This window comes from Mauremys reevesii, linkage group 12 (genome assembly GCF_016161935.1).
Source record: "Mauremys reevesii isolate NIE-2019 linkage group 12, ASM1616193v1, whole genome shotgun sequence".
In the NCBI taxonomy this organism is placed as follows: Eukaryota; Metazoa; Chordata; order Testudines; family Geoemydidae; genus Mauremys; species Mauremys reevesii.
This window is the reverse complement of record NC_052634.1, coordinates 42,969,365-42,986,807: the sequence shown is the minus strand read 5'-3', so window position 1 is coordinate 42,986,807 and position 17,443 is coordinate 42,969,365. Positions and strand designations below refer to the sequence as shown.

The following is a 17,443-nucleotide window of genomic DNA, read 5'->3' as shown; positions in this document are numbered from 1 at the left end:
CGGGGCGGGGCTGGTGCTGCTGAACCATCGGACCAAGGAGCCCCCGGCGGAGAATGCAGCGAGCGCGGGTCAGTTCAGCGCTGGGGGGGGGACCCAGCGCGTGTCAATCACCTGCCGCTAAAGCGTCCAAATCCCCTGGGCACAGCTCGCCAGGGCACAGCTCGGGAGCTGCACTGTGACTACATCCTGCAGGAAGCCCCCCTCCCCCCACAGCAGAGTGGTGCAGAGGTCGATGGATCGAAACCATCCTCTGCTAGTTTGGGTTTTATTACAGCCCTGGAAATAATCCAGCTGCCTGCGTGTGTTCAGAAAAGAAGAACAAATTCTCTCCCTGTTCACCCTTCCACGGTGATTAAAGGAAGGAAGGAAGCCCCAGCAGAGCCCTGCCCCACAGAGTCCCCTCCTGGAGGGCAAGAGATGGGCAGTGACTAGGGCTCCAGCTTAGGGCTGCCAGGTTTATATAACTTTTGGTGATGCCCAGAACGGGTCCAAGTCCTGCCCCTTCCCCTCCCCCCCCCCATCTCTGCCTAAGGCTCTGGGAGGGAGTTTGGGTACATGAGGTGCCGGTTCTGGGATGGGCAGGGGAGGCAGTTTGGATGCAGGAGGGGTGCATGCTCTGGGAGGGAATTTGGGTGCATGAGGTGCAGGCTCTGGGCTGGGGCAGGGGTTGGGGTACGGGGGGGCAGTGGCAGACTCAGGGAGGGAGTTTGGGTGTGTGCAGGATCTGGGCTGGGGCAGAGTGTTGGGGTGTAGCACCTTAACTTGGGAAGCTCCTGAAAGTGACCCGCACCCACATCTGGCAGCAACTTCTACATGGAGGAGGCCGGGGAGGATCTCCTGGGGCCACTGCCCACAGGCACCACCCCTGCAGCTCCCATTGCCGCAGTTCCAATGGCAGAGTTGGTGCTTGGGGCAGGGGCAGCGTGTGAGAGACACACCCCGCAGGGACGTGCCAGGTGCTTCTGGGAGTGGTGCGCCGTGCAGAGCGAGGGTGGGCAGGAATCCGCTTTAGCCCTACGGTGCTGCCGGTAGTAGTGGCAGGAGCCCCCAGGGCCTTTCAAATCACCCAGGGCCAGCTGATCTGACTTTCTGATAGGGAAGCCACAGGAGTGGTCATGCACGCCTCATGAGCAGTTCTGGGGAGTCTTTTGGGGGCTCCTGGAGTAGGCGGCAGAGAGGTGCAGCCTCACCACAGAGTCTGTTTCCCTGGAGGGGAGAAGGGGCTGCAGGGTGATATCCCACCTCTGGGCATCCAGGAGCCTCTGCTCCCCACTGTCATGCTGGAGCCTCCACATTTATTTATTGGCAAATAAAATTTGCAGAATTCTAAAATATTGTGCACAGAATTTTTATTTTTTGGTGCAGAATCTCCTCAGGAGTGAAACCGACTCAGGGAACCTCCTTGGATTGTCACCGCTTGGTGAACCACTCACCACCACACCAATGCACAGAGAGTGCCAAGTCCTGCTGCTATGTGGGGCTGGGGGCTGGGGTCGGGTCACACACATTCAGACTGTTCGCTCCCCCAGCTACAAACCGCTGCTGATTTCCCAGTTAGGACATTAGCCGTTACTGACAAGGTTTGTCCAGGTTCTTTTCTTTATCTCATGCTGCTAGTTAGAAGGATCAGTACTGATTTTGTTTTTCAAAAATACACAACCCCCTAAACCTGCTTTTAGCAATCAGAATAATTTACTGTCACCTTATTTTTGTCTACACCAGTACAAAATAAGAGGCTTTTGTGGGTTTCCTGACTCAGAGGATGAAAATGACCGTGCGTCGGGCCGCACTGCTGTGAATCGTTGTCGAGTGGAACCCCTTGTTGGCATTGGTAGTGTAGACGCAGCCTCAGACTCGGTGCTGGCCAGGGGAAGTACTGCCCCTAGAGTCACCCAGGGGTGGTGTGGGATTGTCCCAGGTTACTGGGTGGGGCTCGAGCGGGTTCTGTGTTGTGTTGTTAAAAAGGATCCCCAAGATATTGAACCCTGGGCCATGTTGCTGCCGACTCCAACTGGCAGAAGGGTCACAGAGAGAAGCAGGGGGAGGGGAGGAGCACCAGTGAATTTACGCAGTTATTCAGGGAGGCAGAGGCCTGGCAGAAGGAACTACCTGTGCAAGCCCTGTTGGCAGAGAGGGGATCTGTGATGCCCTCGGCACTGGAGCTACAGCCCAGGGATGGGGCAGTAACTGGAGCGAGGAAGATCTGTGAGCTGGGAACCCCTCTCCCCGGGGATTTCCCCTGCAGGCCTGTTTCAGGGTCTCCCTTTGCTCTTTCCCTGTGTAACCCAGTGGTGCTCAAACTTTTGGAACTGGTGACCCCTTGCACAAAGCAAGGTGCCGAGTGCGACCCCCTCCCCCCCATCAATTCAAAACACATTTTTTCATATTTAACGTTATTTTAAATGCTTAATTTATAACCCAATTCTTTCAAATGAGTTTAACTTTTCTCACCACTTTTAAATTCATCCTAGAACACACGTCGATTGAATTATTGTTATAAGCAGAAAAGGGTTTTTAAAATAGTTACTGTGTAACACTGGGGGTGTGAAGACATTTGTCAATATCACTTTTCACAGCAGACTTTGCTCCATTGCCACCCTCACTGCTGCTGCCTTCAGAGCTGGGTGGTTTGTGACCCCCACATACAGGGGCGGCTCTACAGTTTTGGCCGCCCCAAGCAGTCATGCGCGGGAGGCGCCCCGGAGCCGCGGGAGCAGCGGACCTCCCGCGGGCATGACTGCAGAGGGTCCGCTGGTCCCGCGTGGCCCGGCTGGACCCCGCGGCTGCGGGCGGTTCGCGGATCCCACGGCTCCGGCAGGCTGCCGCAGTCATGCCTGCGGGAGGTCCAGCCGAGCCGCGGGACGAGCGCCCCCTCCGCAGTCATGCCTGCGGCAGGTCCGGTCGTCCCGGGGCTCCGGTGGACCTCCCGCAGGCATGACTGCGGCAGGTCCGCCGGCGCAGCCTGCCGCCCCCTAGATTTGGCCGCCCTAGGCACCAGCTTGTTTTGCTGGTGCCTAGAGCCGCCCCTGCCCACATAATAACCTCACCCCCCCCACGAGGGGCTGTAAACCCCATCTGAGAACTCCTGGGATGCCCCCTTCCCGCTCTGGCTGGGACACTTGGCCCCTGTCCTGTTCCCAGGGGGCACCTGCTCGCCTGGAGCTGGATCGGCCACTCCTGAGGGGAGCCAGAGCCGGGGGGGGGGGGAGAGGGGATGTCAGTGGGGCCAGCAGCGCTGGGAGCCACAGACACAGGGGAGCAGAGATGGGCTGAGGAGGGGCCGCTTGTGCAGAGTCACTTCCTGCCCACCCCAGCGCTTGCCCGCCTCCATCCTCTGGGCCCTGCCTTAATTCAGACAGTCCCTTTCCGCCACATCCCCAGCACATCAGTGATTGCGATAGCAGGGGGCAGGTTTTCTCTGGGGCACTGAGCTTTGCCAGGGGGTTGGTGGCTCCTTTCTTTCCTCACTCTGGAGTAAACTCAGCTTTTTATTCCATCCTTGACGATTCATGGAATAACAACAGCAGCATGAAGAAAGAGGTGGGCACAGCGGGTCTCAGGGTGGGAGCAGAGAGGTGCAAGCGGTGGGGTGGGCTGGGCTGGGCTGGGCTGGGCAGGGGAGGGGACAGAGAGGTGTGGGTGGTGGGCAGGATGGGTGTCACAGGAGGGGCAGAGAGGTGTGGGTGGCAGGCAGGATGGGTCTCACAGGAGGGGCAGAGAGGTGTGGGTGGTGGATAGGATGGGTGTCACAGGAGGGGCAGAGAGGTGTGGGTGGCAGGCAGGATGGGTGTCACAGGAGGGGCAGAGAGGTGTGGGTGGTGGGCAGACCTTGGGGCAGAGGGTGTAGAGGCACGAGCAGCAGGTAAGGAGGAGGGAGGAGAGGAGCGAGCAAGAGGTGGACTAACTTCTAGGGAGCTTCCAGCGCTCATGCCCAGCCTCCCGACATGCAAGAGTCATGGGCCACCTGTTCTCTGGGTCGTCACTAACCAAGTCCCTCCCCAAGCTCTGTTGATGGGAGAAGCCCTCCTGTTGACACAGCGCTATCTACACATGGGTTAGGTTGATAGAATTGCATTGCTTGGGGGGGGGGTAAATTTTTTTACACCCCTGAGTAATGTAGTTAAACCGACCTAATTTTGCAGCATAGACCTGTGCAAAGAATCACACACCCACCTTGGGAGTAAAACTTCACCTGCTCCTCGGCTTTACAGAATCCAAACAAAAGCAAAGCTTGTCAGGCCCCGGTGGCGATGGCAAGGAGTCAGGTGTGGGCAGACACTGTGTTATAGCTACCCACAGGCACCCTGGCTTAAAGCATCTGTTTTGTAAACAGGAGATCCTGGGTTCAACTCCCAGTGGTGCCTGGTTGTTGGGGCACCTGCCATTGGCTACTGTCAGAAGACAAGATTCAGAGCTAGATGGGCCTTTGGTCTGGCCCAGTGTGGTTTTTCTTATGGTTTAAATAACACTCACAGGCACTGACAATAGAGTTACTGAACGTTTGGGAGTTAGGAGCAGGTAGGTCAGTGGTCCAGTCCCCACACAGATGACCCCCTTCCTCTGGGACAGGGGCAGGTCTGAGCTCTCACCCAAATGCTCATTGTGGCTGCCAGAATCTGTGAGCAGCTTATTTAGTTTACGCCAAAGCTTGAGTTCTGCTTTGTGCACCGTGTGTGAGACTGAAAATCCTAAACCGCCCTTTGAAATAACGAATGCAGCAGGACGTGTTATTGTCCCTGCCCCAGAGCAGACAGACCAATGGAGAAAAGCCGTCGAGTCCAAGGTAATACTCCACTGCCATTTTACCTTTTTTGCTTGCTAAACTCCTTCTTATCTGCCCGGCCCAGGCTGTCCTCTGCCTCAGCTGCTGCTCCCGGCCTGCTCTAGAGTCAAACACGCAGGGCCCCCAGGGGAACAGAGACTGGGACAGGGCAGCAGCCTGGGCTGGGCTGGGAAGATGCTGGGAGTTCTCGTTCCCTGAGAACTGGCCTGGCTCCCTTCTCAACAGCAAACAAATCAATTCCACGCCCCCTCCCCAGAAAAACCAGCCTGGAGCCAAGAGCAGCAGGGGACGATTCCCTCTAGTTCCCACCGAGGCAGGAGAGAACCCAGGGTGTTTCTAGCAGAGCTTGTGGAACTGACGTGGGGAAACCAGCTTTTAATAACAGGCAGTTCCAGTTTAAGCTCAGTGTTTTTAACAATTTCTACAACATTAAATAACCCTTCAATCGTAGTGTCACCATCCATAAAATTGCTTCAGCCTTCTAGGTTCCTAAGTGCACAACTAAACATCTCTTCAAATCCAAGTGAGTGGAGATCAGTCAATGTTCAGAGTCATCCCATATAAAAGAACCATGTTGTGGTACATACTGGCCCCATCATGTGGCCATTGCCTTTCCCTCCTCTCTGTTAAAAGTTTTAGTATTTTGCACAGAAACTTTCTTCCCTCAGGAGAGTCCTGGGAACCAGGGCTGCCAGCCAGACAAACACCTTTAAGAGGCAGCGTAATCTGTCAAAAAATTATCTCCCTCCTTCAGTTCAGTGACACCCTGAAATGTTACTTATCAGGGCAGAGCCAGAGGATTGAAAGCAACTACATGAAACCCCTGTGTAGCTAACAGGAATGAACACAAACACTCCCTTGTATCTGAAGAGATGTTTAGTTTTACCCTTGGTAAACTACAAGACTAAAGGGAAAGGCAGTGGTGGTGCCAGATATAAAGAGTGAAACACGAGACAATCATCATAGTTATGCCCATAGTGACTGCAAATTATTTCTAAATTCTTCTTATTATCATCAGTGTATTATTTTCTCTGGAGTCTAGACATTGACTATATCTTGACCAAGACATTTAGATCTTGATAAAATAATCGACTGCCCCTGGTGAAGGCAATAGACTTGATGCCCACTGGGGTGTCCCTACACAGGTTCAAGTATTAACAACAGTGGCTGCCTTTTAGCCATAGCTTTTAATCAGGGCAATAAATTGATACAAACTCCTGTAAAATCATTTTCCAGCCTGACTCCTTCACCCACATTTGTTAGGGCATTGGGCCACCATGTGAACATTTCATTTCCCTCCTCAATTTCACACAGAGACACAATTTCCTTTGCACAGATCCATGAACAGCAAAACCTCCCTGTGTCTCTTGTCTGAGCCAGGGCATTCGATTCCATTGAAACCTTCTCTCCTGCAATGGCGATGGTCAGACAGAGGGGACGTGGCCACCTTCACCTCTGACAGTGAGATATTGGCTCAGCTCTTTCTTTATGCTGCTGCTGTTAGTCCATGAAACATCAGGGATGGAATGCAAGGCTGAGTTCACACACCAGCCCCCTGAAACATTTCAGTGCCCCAGAGAAATCCTGACCCCGGCTGTTGGAATGATATGGTGGAGATTCGAATAGGAAAGGGACTGTCTGAATTGTCAGTGTGGAGAATGAACAACAACCTATAGCAATGTCATTAACCACAAACACACTCTCATCCTGCTCCAGCTGGAAGGGAAATGGGCAGGAACTCTTGCTGTTCAGCCATGGACACACTTACACTAATGCAGCCGTGAGTGTGCTGGGGAAGCTGGTCTGAGCCATTTGAAGTGACAATTCTGTGAGAACAGAATCATGGTGTAGTGAAGTAACTGTACATTAAGTACTTGTGGCTGAGTGGTTAAGGTGATAGACTAGAAATCCATTGGGTTCTCCCCACACAGGTTTGAATCCTGCCAACTATGGAGGCATTAGTATGTTGGTAGTACCTGAGTGTCCACAGAGCCAAACTAGAGGCAGATTTGGTCTCACTGTGAGGTTGGCTACACTTAAAATGCTGCTCTAGCACTGTGGAGTAGACAGCTGCTACAGTGAGTGGAGGGGTTTTCCATCCCTGTAATAGCTACATTGACAGAACATTCTTTCCTTTCATTTAGCACTATCTAACCACGGCTTAGGTCAGCTTCATTATACTGGTTTTGGAGTTTTTCACACCCTGAAAGACCATCATGCTCCACCAACTGAGCTAGCTAGATTTGAAGTCAGTCAACTGCCCAGTCGCAGTGTAGAAGGAGCCTAAGGGTGTTTATTTGTGAGCTGAGGTTCCCTGTCTGACATTTGCCTTCTTTCCTGGTTTGTTATGTCTCCAGCGAGCAAACCGGCCCTGTCACAAGGCTGGTTAGATGCTGCTCTAGCCCAGAGAGCTGGGGTTGATTTAGCATGCTGTCGCCATCAGCTGGTCAGAGTAACCAGGGTGGGAGGGTGGAATTTAGGATTCTCCCACCAAGGGGAGGTGCTGTTGGACTCATCTAGTAGGGGAGAGTCTGAAAAAGCTTCTCAGCTCCCAGAAAGGGGGTAGACAAGCCAGTTCCCCCCCCACACACATTTTCAAAGGGAATCAGGTCCCCTGAGGAAAAACTTAAAAGAAGCCTGGCCCAGGAGTGTCAGAGAAGGGAATCACTGTTTGCTTTAAAAGGTGGGTGAGGGAAACCTGCAGGTCCTTAGATCCCTCCATCATCTGATACAACCATTTGTGGGGAAGGTCTGGGGAAGCAGAGGAGGAGGGAAAAGGGCTTGCAGCTGTTGTGCAATCCCCATGCTCCCAGCAGAAGGGTCCGGGGGGCTCAGTGCTCAGAACTCACAAGATGGCAAAGCTCAGAGCCCCGTTACATGGAATCAGAATGTGATCAGCTCACACCCAGGGGGAGCAACACCCCTCCCATGGTCTCTATGCCAGAGCTCCTATCAGCTCAGTGTCCTTCCTGCAAGAGTCGGCTGCTGAGAGGGTTGCAATGGGTTAAATGAAGGCAGAGGAGGATTGTTCCTCATGGGTTTTTTTGTGTGTCTCTGTGATCCTGCTGGAGGAAGCATGATTTGAGTTTGTTTCAGTGGCTTGGGTTGGGCTGAGGTTGTGACCCTGAGCACAGGGATTCCTGCACTCTCTGCTCTTAGCCCCTCAGGGAATGGACAATGGAGCAGTTTCAGAAAGTGGCTAGAAAGTAGCCTAAGAAAGTGTAGTATAAGTGAGAAGAACAGCACCATCATCACTTCCCTGGTGGTCTAGTGGTTAGGATTTGGCACTTTCACTGCCAAGACCTGGGTTCAATTCCCAGTCAGGGAAAAGTGACTTTAAACCAGAAATGCTTCAGTTATTCTTCACTTGCAATGTAAACAAATCCATGGGATTCTCCTGATTCCCCCCATCTTCCCGCTGGCTCAAGGCAGCAAGCAGGTCCCTGGGGTGGTCAATGGAAAGAGGAGGCTTCAGCAGCAGTTTGGAGGGGAGGACTTGCAGCTTTTTTATTTTTCCCTCTGCTTGGGGCAGCAAAAACGCTGGATCTGGCCCTGCTCCATGAAAGACAATTTCTTAAATCCCAGACGAGTGGAGTTGAATCAGTTCTCAGCCTGAGTCCTTAGGTCTTAATCCTGAGGATATTGTCCCATCATGGAGCCATTTCCCGCCTCTCTTTCCTAGGGAAGCACAATTTTCCTTGCACAGACACAGGAACAGCAAGATCTTTCTCTGTCCCTTGTGCAAAGCAGGGGGCCAAATTCCAGGGAAACAATGGACAAGCAGGGGGCCCTGGGCACATCCAGCCCTGGCCGTGAGATGTTCCCTCCCCTCTTTCTTTATGCCCCTGTTGTTATTTCATGGATTGTCTGGGATGGGGGAAAAGCTGAGTTCACTCCAGGTGGAGGGGGAGGGGGAAAGAACCCTGAAAATCTCAGGACCCAACCCCTGCTACCAGGATCACCGAGCTGCTGGAGATTTGAGTAGGAAAGGGACTGTGTGAATTGTCAAGGTGGGGAATGAATAACAATCTACCACAAGATCCACCTCATTAATCACTGACACAGGCTAATCCTGCTGCTGATAGAAGGGAAACTGGGAGTGATTCTTTGCTGTTCAGCCATGGAAACAGTGACCCAATTGCACTGCAGTGAATGTGCTGGGGAAAGCTGGACTTCACAGGCAGGTGGAAACACCTGGAGCTCCCCACCCCACTTCTGCCGCCAGGGTGAGGTGTTGAGCTGCTCACAGCATCCCCCATCATGACCTTGCAGCACAGGGTGGCAGCACCCCCCCACCCAATGCAGGGGAGAGGGCTGAGTGTATCTCTGCACCCTGAGTCCAGAGCACAAACTCTCTCTGCCCCACACATAGAATCTGGCCCTGCTGAAAAGTGACCCCTATGAGCAAGTAAGCTGTGGGAGAGCAGGTCTGGCCCTCAGAGAGGGGAAAGGGCTTCTCGTGAGGCTTATAGGTCACTGGATGCAGTGGAAACAGGAGGGCTCTGAGTGTAATCCATAGTTTACCTAACCTGTGTGGGGATGTAGCTCAGTGGTAGAGCACATGCTTTGCATGTATGAGGCCCTGGGTTCAATCCCCAGCATCTCCAAGTTCATTTTTTCACCCTGGTGCTTTGCTCATGCCCAGAGGGGATGTGGCCCACCAGTCTCCCTGCACCAGTTTCAATCCTGCTCAGTAAGGGGCAAGTGCCAATTGCATGGGGGTGGGGTTCTGCTCCTAAGTCACCTTGGTACATTTAAGATTCCCACCCGCTGTGCTGCTTGGGACAAAGGTAGATGAGAAGGGAGAATCCTCCAGCACTGGAGGGAAAGGTCCCATCTGCACAGACTGAGAGGCCAGGAAACACAGGGGCAGTCAGTGCTCAGAGAGGAGAGAGGTCAGTGATTTACACCCACCAGGGGACACTGTCTTTTTGAGTATCACAGGGGTAGCTGTGTTAGTCTGGATCTGTAAAAAGAGACAGAGTCCTGTGGCACCTTATAGACTAACAGACGTACAGGAGCATAAGCTTTCGTGGGTGAATCCCCACTTCATCAGATGAATGGAGTGGGAATTCTGTGCCCGGCTAGCCAACTACGAAAGCAATTCCTCCTCCCTTAATGCTCACACCTCAGCTGCTAGAAGACTGATTCTTGCCTGCATATTTATATGTGCCCCTGGAAATTTCCATGACATTCATCTGACAAAGTGGGGATTCACCCATGAAAGCTCATGCTCCAAAACGTCTGTTAGTCTGTAAGGTGCCACAGGACTCTCTGTCTTTTTGAGGTGAGTGCAGTTTGCTTCGGATGATGCTGACGATGGGTAGAAAAGAGGCTGGAGTCAATGACTGATGAGATCACAGAAGGGGAAGGGAATGGCAGCCCCACAGAAGGTCCTGGGTGCTCAGATGCCCCAGTTATTGCACCCTGGCCTGTCACAGAGAGAGAAAATACACCGAGGGACACAGCCCCCCTACAGTGATCCCATGGACAAGAACCTGGCTGGGAGTTGGGTGAAGGTTCCCTCTGGGCAAAGGGGAGCTGAAATCCCTCAGTGTCCTGGAGTTTGAGCAATGGAAGCTTCAAACCCTGCATGGGTGTGGGCTGAGGTGCATCAGCAGAAGGTTGGGCTGGACAGGGGCGGCAGGTTTGTACAATTTTTGGTGGTGCCCAGAATGGGACCAAGTCCTGCCCCACCCCCACCCCCCTACACCTGCCTAAGGCTCTGGGAGGGAGTTTGGGTGTGGGAGGGAGAGGGTTTGGAGTCTGGGAAAGAGTTTGGGTGCAGGGCCTGGGCTCAGTCAGGGGGTTGTGCTGCAGCAGGGTGTGTGGGGGGCAGGCTCTTGGAGGGAGTTTGGGTGCAGGTGTGGGGTCTGGGTTGGGGTTGGGGGTGCAGGAGCGGGTGATGGGTGCAGCATTTACCTCGGGCATCTCCCAAAAACAACCTGCACCCTCCTCTGGCAGCAGCCCCTAAGCGGGAGGGCCAGGGGTGTCTCTGTGCATGGCTGCCCGCAGACTTCATCCTTGCAGCTCCCATTGCCACAGTTGGCAGAGTTGGCACTCAGGGCGGGGCAGTGCACGGAGACCTCCCCCACACCAGGGACGTGCCAGCCGTTTCCGGGAGTGACGTGCCACATGGAGTGAAGGCGGGCAGGAAACTGCCTTAGCCCCCTTGTGCTGCTGGTGGTGGTGGTGGGGGTCTCCGGGCCCTTTTAAATTGCCCAAGGGTGGCAGGCAGCACTGAGGGGGACACTCCCAAGGGCCTAACGTTGCTTTGCACAATGATAAATCTTGGAACAGGACAGAAATGAAATGGCAGCAGAACCTAAGGAATTAAAAGCCTCCGGATTCTTGTGTGTGCACTGACTCCGAATGGAAACTGTAATTTGACTTGCTTTGTGTCTGCGGCTGGTAAAATATCAAGGCAAAATCATTCCAGTGATCGTGACCCTGGGATTGAGGAGGCTTTGGTCTTATTAAAATGTAACTAGCATGTTACACTTGTGTTTTTAAAGGTGGCTTCCCCAAGCAATCCCAAGTTGTTCTTCCCACAGCTGGCTGATGGGGGGCAGCAGGGGATCTCCCCACTCTGGGGAATCTCTCTGGGCCCCACTGTTAATTCTCCATCCTTTCTCCCCTAACCATGCCCACCCTCCCCACATTATCAATGTTTTGGAGAAACCCCTCCTCCCTTTATGGGATACAGACTCTGTGACAGAGACTGACTGGGGCTCCTCTCTGCACGGCCCCAGTGGGGAAGGAAAGAGACTGGAGGAGGGGAGAAGACGGGCAGAAGGAGTCAAATGGGGCTAAACCAAAACAGAGGAGATTTTCTTTCTGTCAAAATGTCCTGGAGTCTCAGGGCTGAAAAGCCGCATCTTGAATTAGGTTTGATGCATCAGCCTTTCAATTACCAGGCAAAGGTGTGAATCACAGAGACTGATAACTGCCTGCTTCCCAGCTTTGCCTAAGGCTTTGGCTACACTTGCACTTCAAAGCGCTGCCGCGCAGCGAAGCGCTAAGTGTAGTCAAAGCGCCAGCGCTGGGAGAAAGCTCTCCCAGCGCTGTCCGTACTCCACCTCCCTGTGGGGAATAACATACAGTGCTGGGAGCCGCGCTCCCAGCGCTGGGGCTTTGACCACACTGGCGCTTTGCAGCGCCGCAATTTGCAGCGCTGGAGAGGGTGTGTTTTCACACCCTGCTGCAGCGCTGCAAATTTGCAAGTGTAGCCAAGGCCTGAGAAGCACCTGCACTGGTGCAACTGGTTAGCGCAGAGGGGGCTACTGCTGGGATTATGAATTCAAGCCTTATTTGGAGCACTGGTTTTTATTACCTGTGTAGTTTCCCCAACTTGCTTTGCTTAATTTGCATGGAAAGTGCCCTACTAGGAAAAGGAGAGTAAGTTCTAAAATATGGAAGTAGGTGCATGGCTTGGAAACATCCCCCCTGTGCTGCCATTAGTTCCAGTAGATTGTTCACTGGCAGCCTGAATTGATTTCTTTGCTGCTGTGAAAGCTGCCACGAAAAGTCTCTGGTCACCAGAGCTCCCTGCTTCTTCCAGCACATCTCTGGCTCCTTCCCTGCCCCAGTCACTGCTGTAGTAGGGTCCTATATACACTGAGCCTAAAACTTTTCCAAGCCTTCTTAGTGCAGTTGGCAGCGTGTCAGTCTCATAATCTGAAGGTCCTGAGTTCAAGCCTCAGAGAAGACAATGGCTTCTGCTTCCTGCTTCAGATTTTCTACAGGAAATCAGAGAAAAGAAACTAGAGGAGAGTGGTTTCTAGACACCCTCCCACCCATCTCTCACTTTCTAGGGCATTTTCTTTTCCTTCTCTATGGACCTTGTATTTTTCACAGAGCAAAATAAAACAAAAACATGCAAGTCCAAGCCTAATACAGTATGAAACTCAATACAGATCAAATCTCACCCTCAGAGATCTTTCAATAAGCTTCTTTTGCAGACTAGACTTATTTTATGTCTGGGCCCAATCTTTTCACCTCGTATAGTCCGTGTTCCAGCTCAGGTGGTAGCTAGGGGATGTCTCATGACTGCAGCCATGTTTGTTCAGTTCCACCCCCTTATACAGCTTTGGTACAAGGCAGGAATTCTTTGTCTCTCTCTTGGGGAAGAGCCCCAGGTTTAAGATGGATTCCTGTACCAGGTGACATGGTCACATGTCCTGTGAGACCCCCCCAAGCCTTCATTCTTCCTGGCCTGACTCACAGATGGTGCAGGACAGAGCCATCTCCAGTCAATTGTCCTGGTTAATGGGAGCCATCAAGAGTCCAAACCACTGTTAATGGCCCACACTTTGCATCATTACAACAGGACCTCAGAGTTATAGTTCATATTTCTAGTTTCAGATACAGGAATGATCGGTTCATACAAATAGGATGAACACACACCGTAGATTATAAGCTGTGTAATGATACCTTACAAGAGACCTTTTGCATGAAGAATAGTCCACTCACTTTATATTCACACTTATTAGCACCTTTTCATAAAATCCTATGGAGTGCAACGTCACAGCAGGGAAAGGGTTTGACTGCACCTGGGAGCAGTTGAGTTTCATGTTCAGGCTGTGGTATGAGTTCCTCCAGGTTTCTCATAAGCAGACAGGGACCTCATGGGTGCTCTCGATACAGGAATGGCCCCGACACGATAAAGTGATGGGGATTGCATTTTCCTTTTTTATTTCTGTATTTCCAATGACATTTCTGTTTGTGATTTCGTTTTGCTTTGTATAACTGTGTTTTCTCCTGGATTTGATATTTAACTAAAAAAAGAATAAGACCTCAGGGCGCCGGATGGAGGAGCAGGCTGGGGCTAGGACTGCTAAGAGAGCACGAGTAGCAGGTTTTCTGTATTGTTTCCTGCCCTCATTTTCATGACGAGTTTCTCATCTGCACAAAATTTGTTTCTTTTATATGTGAGCCTGGCTAGCTCAGTTGGTAGAGCATCAGACTTTTAATCTGAGGGTCCAGGGTTCAAGTCACTGGTCAGGTGAAGCAGGACCCGTTCCTCTTAAAATGGAAGAAGGCATCTCTCTAGAGTGTTATTTGACCTTTTTTCCCCAGGACTTGGCTTTTCACTAGGAAGGGCCATGTACTGCCTGGGACTGAAGGGGCAACTTCCTCACATGCCCACTGGCCTCTCAGGCTGGATTAAGAAAGGCCTCTGGGAGGTGCAGCAAACTGCTGCATGACAACTTGGTGAGCAAATGCAGGGCTGCCCCCACAGGGTCATCCTCACCAGAGCTCAGCAGAGGTCTGGGGGTTCCCTATTGGTCCCATGGTGTAAGGGCAGCACTCGGGACTTTGAATCCTGCAATCTGAGCTGAAGTCTCGGTAGGATCTGAGGGCAATTCCTGTGCCACAAACCCTGCTGGGTCTTCCAAGGCTCTGTCTTGCTCTCTCAAAGGCCATGAATGCCTGTCTTTCACCCGCTAGCTGTTGTGACTTGAGCACAAGAGGGGATGTTTGATCCAGAAGCCTGGCCGTGCCTGGAGTCCTGTAGGGAGGGATACGAGCTCCATTTCCTCTGAGTCCTGAAGCTGGGCTGCAGCCTGGCCTAGGAGGCAGCCCTATTGGTTGACCTACTGGCCCAAAGTCACTTGGGCGGCGTTGGTGTTCCCCAGGGATGCTGACGGGCCTAAGGGAGGGAGGCTCAATGCTCCCCCCATCAGGCAGGGCGGAAGAGAAGGGCTGCAAGCAGGGCCGGCTTTAGGCCGATTTGCCCGATTCCCCCGAATTGGGCCCCGCGCCTGAGAGGGCCCCGCGCCGGCAGCGTCTCCCGGAAGCAGCAGCTGTTGTTGCTAGGCAACGAGAGACCCTGGCCGGCTGAGGCAGAGGCAGCCGCCTGGGTGTTGCAGGTCAGGAGGGGGGAGGGGGGAGAAGGCACATGTGCTTTGCAGCCTTCCTTCCCCTCCCCCACCCCCAGCACTCACCTGGAGGAGACGCCGAGGGGGCTTCCGGCCCGGTGGGAGACAGGAATCTCTGCCGTGACCTCACTCACCTGAGCAGCTGCTGGGGCTTCCAGCCGTGAGTGTCTGACCCTGTGATTCCCCGGAGGGTTGTAATATTGGGCTGGTGTTGTGGTTTTCGTGGTGTTGCTGTTTGAGGGTGAGTTGGTGCCTGCCTGTGTCTGGTTCAAAACTAAAGTCGGGATCATGTAACCCTGGAAAAAAGCCCCGAGCCGGTACTTAGTGCTGTGAACTCCAGGTGAGAGAGAGAGGGGGGTTTGGAGGAGGAAACCAAATACATCAAGAGGGGAGAATGCGAACGGTCTGCAAAACGGCAGGCTGAGACTTCTCTCCCCCCCCCTTCCTGGCAAGAGGGGAAACTGAGGCACGGCATGATCTGATTCCCCTCTCCAAATTATTTTGCAAAGAAAGAGGACGGAGGGCTCCTATCCAGACCAGTTCCCTCCCATCAACTCTGCTTTCCCTGCTGCAAGATCTCTGTAGGGGCTGAATATTTCCATTAAACTATGGCTCCTTCCTTTGCCCTACAACAATAAATTAGACCAGCTTTCGGGGGGGGGGCTATTCCCCTCCCCCAAAGCTGTGGGGATATTAAGGTTTTTTTGAGGGGGGGGCATGATAATATTCCAGATCAATCAAATGCCCAGCTCAGCTTTCTAGCCATCCAGCAGCTAGGGCAGGGAAGGAAGGTGCTCTTGGTGCAGAGTGGTTGCAAATCAGGGGTGAATTTAGCAGGGGGGGGCATTGAAATCCTGCCTGATGCAGCCATACAGAATCGCTGGCAGCGCTGGGAGAGGCCAGGAGTGGAAGCAGATGGCCTGGGGGTGGGGGGACATTTGACCTCAGTCCTGGGCTCTGGGATGGACTAGGCTGGGTGGTGGGTTCAGTCTAGTCTTCCAGCCTGTTGCTCTCGCTGGGGTTTGTGGTTTTCATCTGGCTCCACTGAAAAGATCAAACAAGCCCAGTAGAAAAGCGGGGTGAGAGAGGCGGGAAAGGGTGTGTAATGGGTTAAAGTGACCCATCAACGAAAGAGTAAAACCAGAGTTTGACTGGGTTTCCCCCCAGCCACCACTCCTGCAAACACTGGGCAAGGGGCAGCCCCATTCCCCACCGAGGCTATGGTGAGGGGCAGCAGAGGAGGAAGGAAGCCACGTGTGATGGCAGTCCCCTCCCCTCCCCCCCAAGCACCCAGCACCCCATCTCCGGCCCCCAAACTCTGTCCCAGAGCCTGCACCCAGCCCTCTGCACTCCCTCCCAGAGCCTACACCCCTCCACCCTTCCTGCACCCCACCCCGTGCCCCAGCCCAGAGCCTGCACCCAGCACCCAAACTCCGTCCCACTCAGCCTGGGCAAAGCTCTCCTCCGTCTGGCTCCCAGCCCCTCTCCAAGGCTTGCAGCTGTCTGGAGGTGCTGCCTTCCACACCTTCCTCAATCACACCTCATCCATTCAACAGGGCAACTGATTACAACGTGGGGGGAAGATCTTATTCTACTTCTAGCAAAAAGACATTTTTCTTTTACCTTAATTACACTACCTTAGGGGCCTGCTATAACATATTACCAAGGTTCACTACAAAGTGATATACAAGTTATACAAAAATGCATAATGCAGAGATTTATCTATAACTGCATTGATTGACTGCAGTGTGCAGTAATATAGTGACCCCTGGGTCTTTGAATGAGGCTTTATACTTGGGGGGGCAAGTATACTACGTGAGGGGGCAAGTGGCGGGTGGGCAAAGAGGTGAGCAGTGAGCCAGCAGGGGCTCTAGGGGCGGGCATGGGGGTTTCTGGCAGGGGAGGGAGAAGGTGAAAGGAGGCGAGTGGTGGGTGGGGACTGACTAGGAGGGACGCAGCAAGCCAGCAGGGGGGCTAGGGGGTGAAGAGGGGTGTGATGGTGGGGCCGAGCAGGGAGGGGACAGGTCTTATTTTACTGCTGTGATCTGGTCACCCCATGTGTGCCGTTTCTTCCTCCCCCCCGCCCCCACCGAACCTTGTTTTGATGGGGCCGAGCTGGGGAAGGAGGGTTTGTTTCCATGGGGCCGGGCGGCGCTGGGGGGGGGGAAGAAGGGGGCAATTTTATATTAATAAGGAAATATTTTATAAATTTTAATAAAATAAACAGTGAAGAAAATCAGTTGGAGAACTATCAAAACAAATTATTTTCCTAATATAAAGTGCAAATCAGCTAATTAATATATGATGCAATGTATGTAATAGATAATTTTGTTATTATTTATATAGTCATGGAAAGTAAATAATACATGGAAGAAATGAAAGGGTTTTTTTTAAGGGTTTTTTTGTTTTAGTCATCCCTGCCGGGGCCTCATCGAAACTGTTTGAATTGGGCCCCGCACTTCCTGAAGCCGCCCTGACAATGAGGCTAATCATCTAGTGGAACAAGCTCTGCAAGGGACGTGGTTAAATCCCCATCACTGCCCTGTGGAAATGAAGACCGCAGCCCTTGCTGCAAGACACCTGGTGTGTGGGTGTCCCTGTTCCCCCTTCAGAACCTCTGGTACATGGTGCTTCCCTCCTCCCAGTTCAAGATCCCCATCATGTGGGTGCTCCCATCCAGGATCTCTGGGGGGTGTCTCTGTCCCCCACCCCATGAACTAGCTCCCGTGTGTGCTTTCCCCTGCCTGCCCCCATCTGGGATCTGTGGGTGTCTCTGTTC

General features: G+C 52.9%; 4 non-coding genes across 4 annotated transcripts; all 4 read left to right on the top strand.

The window, feature by feature from the left end:
- Positions 1 to 8,039: 8,039 nt before the first annotated feature.
- On the top strand, positions 8,040 to 8,111 carry TRNAE-UUC. The gene has a single exon. It is a non-coding gene; the product is annotated as a tRNA-Glu (tRNA).
- A 1,207-nt stretch (positions 8,112 to 9,318) lies between these two features.
- Positions 9,319 to 9,390, top strand: TRNAA-UGC. Its single transcript has one exon. It is a non-coding gene; the product is annotated as a tRNA-Ala (tRNA).
- A 3,031-nt stretch (positions 9,391 to 12,421) lies between these two features.
- Positions 12,422 to 12,494, top strand: TRNAM-CAU. Its single transcript has one exon. It is a non-coding gene; the product is annotated as a tRNA-Met (tRNA).
- Positions 12,495 to 13,717: 1,223 nt separating this feature from the next.
- On the top strand, positions 13,718 to 13,790 carry TRNAK-UUU. Its single transcript has one exon. It is a non-coding gene; the product is annotated as a tRNA-Lys (tRNA).
- The last annotated feature ends 3,653 nt before the right edge of the window (positions 13,791 to 17,443 follow it).